The sequence below is a fragment of the Dipodomys spectabilis genome, unplaced genomic scaffold (genome assembly GCF_019054845.1).
Source record: "Dipodomys spectabilis isolate Male_0828 unplaced genomic scaffold, ASM1905484v1 ptg000012l, whole genome shotgun sequence".
In the NCBI taxonomy this organism is placed as follows: domain Eukaryota; kingdom Metazoa; phylum Chordata; class Mammalia; order Rodentia; family Heteromyidae; genus Dipodomys; species Dipodomys spectabilis.
The window spans coordinates 3,283,630-3,293,094 of NW_024870689.1; positions in this window are offsets into that span (position 1 = coordinate 3,283,630).

The following is a 9,465-nucleotide window of genomic DNA, read 5'->3' on the forward strand; positions in this document are numbered from 1 at the left end:
GCATACATACACAGACACATGGAGTTACTGGCTCTTTTTTTTGTGTCAGGTCCTGGGCTTGAACTGTGAGCCTAGACATTTTCCCTGAGCTCCTTTTGCTCAAGGAAACATTTTATTGTGTCTTAAACCATGATTACCCTAGGCTGTGGTGCAACTTTTACACCCACAGATGATCCAGGGATCCTAGGACCAGAGTTCAACTCCCAGCACTGGCAAAAATACATTAAACCAACAAAAATGGAGGAGGAAAAACCAGGAAATGTTACACAACAGTTTTTACTTTTGTTTCCTTAGCACTGTGACCCTCCTGAGTCTCAATGACTTGGCTTGAAAATTGTATGTGGCCTTGCATGGATGATGGCTGAGGGGCTGTCAGTGAAGCCTGAGCCAAACCAGACACCTAGGGCCTGAGATCGATCCTAGGACTGCCACCTACACACAGCTGAAGATCCTAGGAAACTCATTCCTATCTATAGGAACATTAATAGAATATTTGAAATTTATTAATTGAATTACTAACTAGCTAGTCATTCCAGTATAAGATTGTATGCAATAAATATAGGTCATTGATTAATTAATACTTTGTTAATTCTTCTGCCATGATAATTGGAAGCATAATTTTATACCAAATAATTGGTAGTAATAGAATATATAAAAATAAGGTACAGACAACACTCTTTATATTGGGTTATACACTAGATTCTACATAAATGTCTATCTGTCTCTCTCTGTATATATTTATAGATGCATATACATATGTAAATACACACACACATGCACGCACACACACAAACAAACACACACATACACTGCAATCTAAACATCTACCTGTTTATATATTGGCCATTCCTAGGGCTTGATCTCAGGTCCTCAAATTGGCCTGCCAACTTCACTTGCATCAGACTGGTGTGCTAACATTTAACCATTCATGAAGTGGGCCTGCTAGGCCCTGAGTTCAAGTCAGAGAATTGCCAAAAACTTAATCCTGTTCGAAAAGCCAATTGTTCCACTTGTTTTCTGTATCGATGAAAGTCCTGGGTCTCAGGAATGATGTAGAATACATAGGCAAAGCTATGTCTTATGTAATAGGATGCAAAATGTTATATGTGTAATCATGCTCACTCTCAAATACATAAGAAATAAAACACAAAATAAAATGAATACACTAACTGCAATATGCAATAAACATGTGTATGTAAATATGAATCATGTATGTCAAATATATATGAATATTATTTTTTCAAGTGCTAGGATTTGAATTCAGGCCCTGGGAACAGGCCTGACTTTCTTGTCTTCCAGCCCGGTGATCTTTCCATCCCCCACAGTGCTACAGATTTACCCACATCCTGAGTTCAAATCCCAGGCCTGGCAAAAACAATGGCCTGAATTCCAGGCTAAGGAGCCTCATAATATTTTAAATATTAAAATATTTTAAATATGTATGTATGCATGTATTTTTATTTTCTCAAGCACAGGGCTTGATCTCAGGTAGTGGCAATTTTGCCTCAGCATTGATCACTCTAGGCTGGGGTGCAACCACTGGATCCAAAGCCAAACCTGGGTTCCTGGGCCTCAAATGCTGACAGGAAAACAATAATAAATAATGCGACACAGAAAAATAAAAACTGACAACTTACCAGATTTACATTTGTTTTCTTTGCAAAGTGACCATTCTGGGACTGAATGACACGGCTGCAAAATGTTGGTAACCTGGCATTGCTGAAGGCTGGTGGGCCACCAGGGAAGCCTTAGGCCAACACAGCAACATAGGCCATGTGTTTGAAGCACAGTCCTGACCCCTACCAATGGAGGGAGATACTAAGAGTCTCGTTCCTATTCATAGGATTACCGATGGAAGATTATGAATGGCAAAGTTGAATTAGTTGTTTCTGAATACTACTATACAATTAGATGGAGTGATTTTAGGTGACCAATGGATTTTAATGAATATTTTTGAGACATTCAAAGAATAGTATTAATTACATGGATTCAATAGTTTTGGGACAGTTGTTGCTTTATTAATAATTCATTAAGGATGAAAACAAGAATACTAATTACATGGAGGCATAATAAATACCCAAGAATTGGTAGGAATGCAGTCTATATACAGGAATAATGTATAGACATCACTGGCACTCTGTAAAGATCTATATTTACTTGTGTACTACCATCTGCATGTCAATCTGTTCTTATTTTGTCAACCCCTGGGGCTCAATCTCAGGTGCTAGAAATGCTTGTTAGCTCAATATGCCCCAGGCTGGCATGCTGACACTCACCCATTCATGAATTGGGACTTATAGGCTTTGAGTTCTAATGCCAGTACTCACAAAAATTGAATCGTGGAGTAAGAATCCCATGGTGACACATGTTTTCTGATTCTTTGAAAGTCCTGGGTGTAAGGTATGAAGTTTCATACATATGCAAATCTATATCTTATGTAATATATGGAGCAAATATTTCATGTGTAATAACAGTCAATAAAATAAATAGTAAATAAATTAATAAAAAAATAAAACGAATAACTACACTAAGTGCAATATGTGGTCAACGTATGGGGCTCGATCTCAGGGCCTAGGAACTGCCTGGCCGATGAATTGGCTAGAGGCTTCTGTGCTGACAGTCACCCATTCATGAATTGAGCCTTCTAGGCCCTGAATTTAGATCCCAGTACTGCCAAAAATGTAATCGAGGAGGAAGAAGCCGAGCATGACACATGTTTTCTTTTCTTTTAAAGTGCTCAGTGACAGAATGTATAATTCAGATGCAAATATATATGCTAGTAATAGGATGCCATAAATGTAAAAAATGTCATTGGTGGAAGAATTGTCACTACAATAAATGAAAAACAGATTGAATTAGTAGTGAATCATTCTAGGATAAAATTAGACACACTAATTATAGGACATGGATTAAGTTTAATATTTTGTTAAGCATTAATAGAAAGAAAATTGCATGGAAACATAAATACCTAATAATTGGTAGTAACACATGATGCATAATTTAATTATATAGACATCTGTCGCATTCTATAAAATATGTAATTTATGTACAGATGTATGTACTTATAATTTTAATTAATGCTTTATTAATTGTTAACTGAGACACATGATTAAATGGAGACATAACTTAATACCTAAAAATTGGTAGTAATATTATCTATAAATTAATAATGTACAGACATCTTTTGTGTATAGAAAATTATACACAGCAGCCTCTATCTATTTATAACTCTTTCACTCCTGGGGCTTGTTGGTTAAGTGCTTGACTAGTAAGCACGAAACCCTGGGTTCGAACCCTCAGTGCCACATAAAAAGTAAATCTAGAAGTTCTGCTGTCTTTCAATCAACTGAGTGCTAGCCTTGAGCACAAACACTTAGGGACAGTGTCAAAGCCCTTACTCAAGTCCCAGGACTGCCAAAAGATAAAAAAAAAAAGGTAGAATATACTCACTGCAACTATAGAAGGATAGGACATCAAATACCTCATCACAGAGAAAGCTAGGAGTCTGGTGCTGACAGCTGTCACCTAACCTGACTTAGCCAGATGTAAACTGCTGTAACCCAGCTCCATGGGTTACCCCCATCATTTTGGCTTACCCTGGCTTACCCCAGACATCTTGGCTGCTTGGGGGCTTTAAATCCTGGCAGGAAGTCTGCTAGAATCTTTGAAATATGGCTTGAAATTGTAGAGCACTAGCCTTGAGCAAATGTTATTAGAATAGTATCCCCTTGTTTTGAGCTCAAGCGCCATAACTAACCTCCCCCAAAATAAAAACACCCCACTAAACCAATAGATACGAAATGATCCTCGAAGAATGTGAAACCACCTTAATTCTAATTATAGCTTGTGGAACAGAGCTTTGTGCTGAGTCCTCCATAGGGTGATCTGTGCTGAGTCCTGCACATGCCATGGTGCTATATGCTGAGTCCTTCACAAGGTGGAGTGTGCTGAGTCCTGCATTGGGTGCTGGGTGCTGAGACTCTCACAGGATGCTGTGTGCTGAGTCATGCAAAGAGTGCCATGTGCAGTGTCTTTCACAGGGTACATTCTTTCAACTTGTCCTTGTAAGAGCTCCATAACTGAGATGATTATGCAGACAAGAATATTGAGGCTCAGATAGGTCCCCATGGCAGGAACAAAATTATTTATTACTGAAGACTAGTGAGTTGTCTCCTGTGGACAATTGTTTTGTTTTGTATTTTCTCAGTCATGAACCTTGAACTAGGGGCCTAGGCACTGACCCTTACCTCTTCGGCTCATGGCTAGCACTCCACCATGTGGAGCCAAGGAGCCCCTTGCACCAGAAGCCATGGCCTAGGGGTCTATAGCTGAGATCTGTCATCCTTCCTTCTCAGGATGCTGAGATCTGAGGATCTGGGTTCCAAACTATCCCAGGCAAAAAGGTACCATGAGACTATCTCCAATTCGCCACTAAGAAACCTGAAGTGGAAGCTGAGTGCTTGACACTCATGTTTGTCATCCTAGCTACTCAGAAGGATGAGATCTGAGGTTCATGGTTCAAAGCTAGCCTGGGCAGGAAAGTCCTTGAGACACTTTGCTCCAATGGACCACCAGAAAAGCTGAAATGGCGCTTTGGCTCAAGTAGTAGAGCACAAGACTTGAGCTGAATAGCTCAAGGACAGCACCCATGCCTAGATATCAACTACTACAACAATAAAAAAATGATAGAAAGAAACTAACAAACCTGAAATAGTGGGCTGGGAATGTGCCTTAGGGGTAGAGTGCTTTGCATATATGAAACTCTGGGTTTGATTTCTCAGGACCACATCAAAAAAAAAAAAAAAAGCCTGAAGTGGTTCTGTGGCTCAAGTAAGAGAGGACTATCTTTGTACAAGAGAATCTAGGTACAGTGCTCAGGTCCTGAGTTCTACTTCCAAGAATGGTGAATGGGCCCACATGCATGCGCACGCGCGTATACACACACACACACACACACACACACACACACACACACACACAAATTATGAGTGATGCTGTTACACAAAATGGTAAGGTACCAGGCTTCTTCACTGAGATCATGGTCAACACCTTAGCCCAGTGTCCCCAAGAGCTAGCCACCCAGCGCCCAACTAGGAGAGGTGAAAAGTTTCAAAACCTGATGAGATTCACCAGCCCTAGAAGACAGGAAGCTTTGTGATATCAGATATGTGCTTGGATTTCCCAAGCTTGCAAAAACCTAGGAAAGGCATCGTAGGCCCAACATTGCCGTCAATGAAACATTTCATGAGCTTCAGTGCCCTAGTTGTCTGCCAGAAGGACTTTTGAGTTACATTGAGAACTGTATCTGAACACTGGTATATAGTCTCACAAAGGCAGGATAAGTTCACAGTATTTGGCCTGCCATGGGAGGTGGCACAAATGAAAGCTTCCTGTCAAAACAGAGCACTGTGGAGAGAGATAGTTGCGAGTACATAGTGACCTTTCTCTCCTGACCTTCGGAGTCCGCCTGCACTCCTTCTCACTATCTGACCCGGATGCAGTTGTTTGTTACACAACAGTACAGGAATGAGGCCTTTTTTCTGCCTGTCCAGGAAATGAGAGAGATTTCGTCCACAAGGCCTGGGATGCAGAAAAACCCACAGGTTTACTGGGACCAGTGAAAGGAGCCCTGGATCATGCAGTGTCATGAAAGCAGTCTCTGTTATGAAATCATTTTATTGAATACAAATTTCCTAGCTTGGTGCCGTTCATCATAGCTACTCTGGAGCTTCACCTATAGGAATAAGTCCATACATACACAAAGATATGCAGGTACAGGCTCCTTGATGGGGCAGTTCCTGGGGTTGAACTATGAGTCTAGGCATTGTCCCTGAGCTCCTTTTGCTCAAGGATAGTGCATTAACCTTGAATCACAGCCCCACTTTGGTTTTTTCTGTGATCTCTTAGAAATAACAGTGTCATGGACTTTCCTATGCTGGCTGGATTCAAACTAAGATTCTCTACATCTCAGCCTCCTAAGGAGCTGGGATTACAGTCAGCAGCCACTGGTACCTTCTTTCTTCTTCATTTTTTAATCTGGACAATCTGACTTCTTAACAGGGTCATTCCAATGTCTTGAATTTATAAGTTAACTACCCAATGATCTTTATGGCTGTTTTCACTGAGAAGGATTTTCTCGCCTCATCTTCCCCTCTGGTCACAGGTTTGAATCCAAAAGTGAGAAATGAGTGTCACAGGAATTGGGAGAAAATATCCAGAGGACATGCCAGTTCTGTCACTTAGCATTGAGTTGCAGTGAATTTACTGTCTCAGGATGAGAGGACTGAAAGCTGCAAGGATTCTCATAATGTCTGCATTGTTCCTTTTGCCAATAAAATGATCTAATAATTATGAGTGTTTTGTGTCTCCAACCTTAAGTATCTAGAACACCCTAGAAGCATCTTCATGTATCTCTTTTCCTCTAGTGCCTCTTGAGATTTACAATAAGGTTTTGTGTGGAGCACTCCTCTGTGTATCCTTGAGAAAAGCTGCTTGAAGCCTCTTCAGGAAATCGCCATTCAAAGTCAGCCTGAGCAGGAAGTCTGTGAGACTCTTATCTCAAATAAACCACCAGAAAACTAGAAGTGGAGCAGTGGTCCAGAGGGAAGAGTTCCAGCTTTGAGAGAGAAAGCCAAGCAGGAAACACAGGCTAGAACTGGCAGGAAAGCCTGGGAGGTGCTTATGTCCAATTAATGACCAGATGGCTGGAAGTGGAGCTGTGGTGGTGGTAACACCTCAGCCTTGGGAAAAACTGCCAAGGAACGCATGGGGCCCTGAGTTTCAGCCCTGGGATGACCACAAAAAATTTTCAAAAGAGAAGGTCAAGTTTATTATTCAATGCCCTACCCACTAATGTGTGTATATTACCTCCATGAGTACAAACAGACTGTATGCAATGCTTTTTCTTTTATTTACTCATTCATTTTTTCAAATATGCTCCTAGTGCATACTGCACCATTTTCTTCATTTCAGACCCATGGCTTTTCTCTTCCAGGTTTCCAGTCCTGTGTCATTATATGATGCACACAGCAGCTCTTAGCAGCCTTTATTTACATTAATTATGAGGCCAATGCAGGACCAGTCACAAATCAGGCAGGGGAAAAGAATATCAGGTTTTGTAGAAGTAACCAGTATTCAGAAAATTAACCTAGGGGACTTAAAATGGTAGCATACTTATGTTTAAAAATTACCATTAAGGAAAATATGAAGGGGCTGGGAATGTGGATTAGTGAGAGAGTGCTTGCCTAGCATGCAAGAAGTCCTGGGTACGATTCCTCGGTATGACATACAGAGAAAAAGCCAGAATTACTGCTGTGGCTTAAGCAGTAGAGTGCTACAGACAATGCCCAGACCTTGAGTTCAACCCAAAAACTGGCAAAGAGATACCTAAGTAGGTAGGTAGGTAGATCAGATAGATAGATAGATAGATAGATAGATAGATAGATAGATAGATAGATAGATAGATAGATAGATAGATAGATAGATAGATAGATAGATAGATAGATAGATAGATAGATAGATAGATAGATAGAAAGTTGATAGATAAATCTGGTCTTGGATATCAGGAGGAAAGAAGGGAACACTTCCCATTCATGAGGCCTTCTGCAGTGTACTAGGCCACCAGCATCACCTTCACACAATTACAGAGCAGGAACACTGTCTCTTTCCCACTTCTAAGGTAGCCAAAGGTCCCAGAGCCACGAGGGCAGAGCTAGGTTCTAATTCAGGGGCTTGGAGACAGAAGAGAAACAGCCCTACCTCTAGTTGGTCTGGGGATTTGCATTAAGTGGAGAATGAAGTAAGGAGAATAGACTGGCAGAGGTAGAAGAAGGGCTTCAAATCTGACAGATGGAGAGTCAAAAACCAACTCCCTTAGATGAGAGAGCAGGGTTTTTCTACTCTGTTCCTCCCCTCTCTCCCACTAAACTGGCTCTCTATTGGTAACCTAAAGATAGCCTGAGGCTCCCTTCATCTGAGGAAGGAAGGTTAATTAGTCATTGTTTGAAGAGGCTGAGAAAAGCCTGACCCTGGTGTAACTCTAACAAATATTTCAAGTTTCCCTTCATTGCTGGTTGTTCCTGGAATGAATGAAGTGGTTTTGCAGCTCACTTCCCTGTTTAGTGTGTACATTCTGCCTCCTAATCCTGCAGGCCTAGGTCTCTGCACCTAGCCTGGCTTTTGCAACTGTTTTCTGTCCTTCAGATACAGTGTTACACTGGAGTTCATCCTGCTAACAGGGCTAGAGCTTGGATCCTGAGAACTTGATTTGAACCCCAGATGGGTCATTGATGTTTCTTTCCTTCTTCTAAAGCTCAGGAACTCTAAGAACATTTAGAGTGCAAGTAAATTCTCATCACCAAGGGAAACAAAAGAAGCTCTTGAATATCTGACCTTTCAGAAGTGGAAGTCAGAGTGTCATAGACTTCCCTGCCCTGATTGGCTTCACCCTGTGTTCCTGAGACCTCAGCCTCTGGAGCTAGGGTGATGGGCATGAGCTACTCGTGCTCTGGTAGGTTCAGAACTGTAATGACATTGACAATGGAAGTCAAATGCTTATCGCAAAGTGTTTGGCGAGCATATTATGCCTTTCAACAATGGGCCATTCAGAACCCTGTAGGACACAAGGTTACAATGCTGGAGTCTGAGAGGCTGGGTATATGGATCTGCTACACTTGAACCTGGAGCTCTAACTCCAATTCTGGTGTACATCAGTGTTCATTTTCCAGAGAATGTTCTCCTAATTAGTAATTAGGAAAAGTACTTTTATAAACCCTCATTTTTTTTTCCAGGTGTATTTCTCGAACTCATGCCTGGGCACTATCCCTGATCCCTTCAGCTCAAGGCTAACACTCTATCACCTTAGCCACAGCACCACATGGGGTCTTTTGGTGGTTCACTGGAGATAAGAGTCTAACAGGCTTTTCCTTGCCTAGGTTGTCTTTGAACTTTGGTCTTCAGCTCTCAGTCTACTGAGAAACTAGGGTTCCAGGTGTGAGCCACTGTCATCTGGCCTATTGTTTTAGACACTTCTGGGGCTTTATCTTAGGGCCTGGGTACTGTCCCTGAGCTTCTTTTTCTCAAGTCTAGCCATTTGAGCCACTCCACAGCTTCTGGCTTTTTCTGAGTATGTGGCACTGAGGATTCAAACCCAGTCATTCATACATGTTGAGCAAGCTCTTTATCACTAAGCCACATTTCTAAGCCACCCTTCCAATTTTATCCCTCACCTGCCTATCCTCAAGAAAAGGTTTCTGACTATAAACGTTCTAAAGAAATCCCAATGGGAAGATGTCCAAAGATAAGACAAAGCTCATACTTGGGGCAGACTATAAACATGTGAAGACTGTGACAAATGCTTCCATTTAATTATGTACTGTGTTTCAACACTTAATAAAATATTAATGAAAAATGAGTCAATATCCTAAATTATTGTTTAATATTATAATATATGTGCAAAATGTAAAA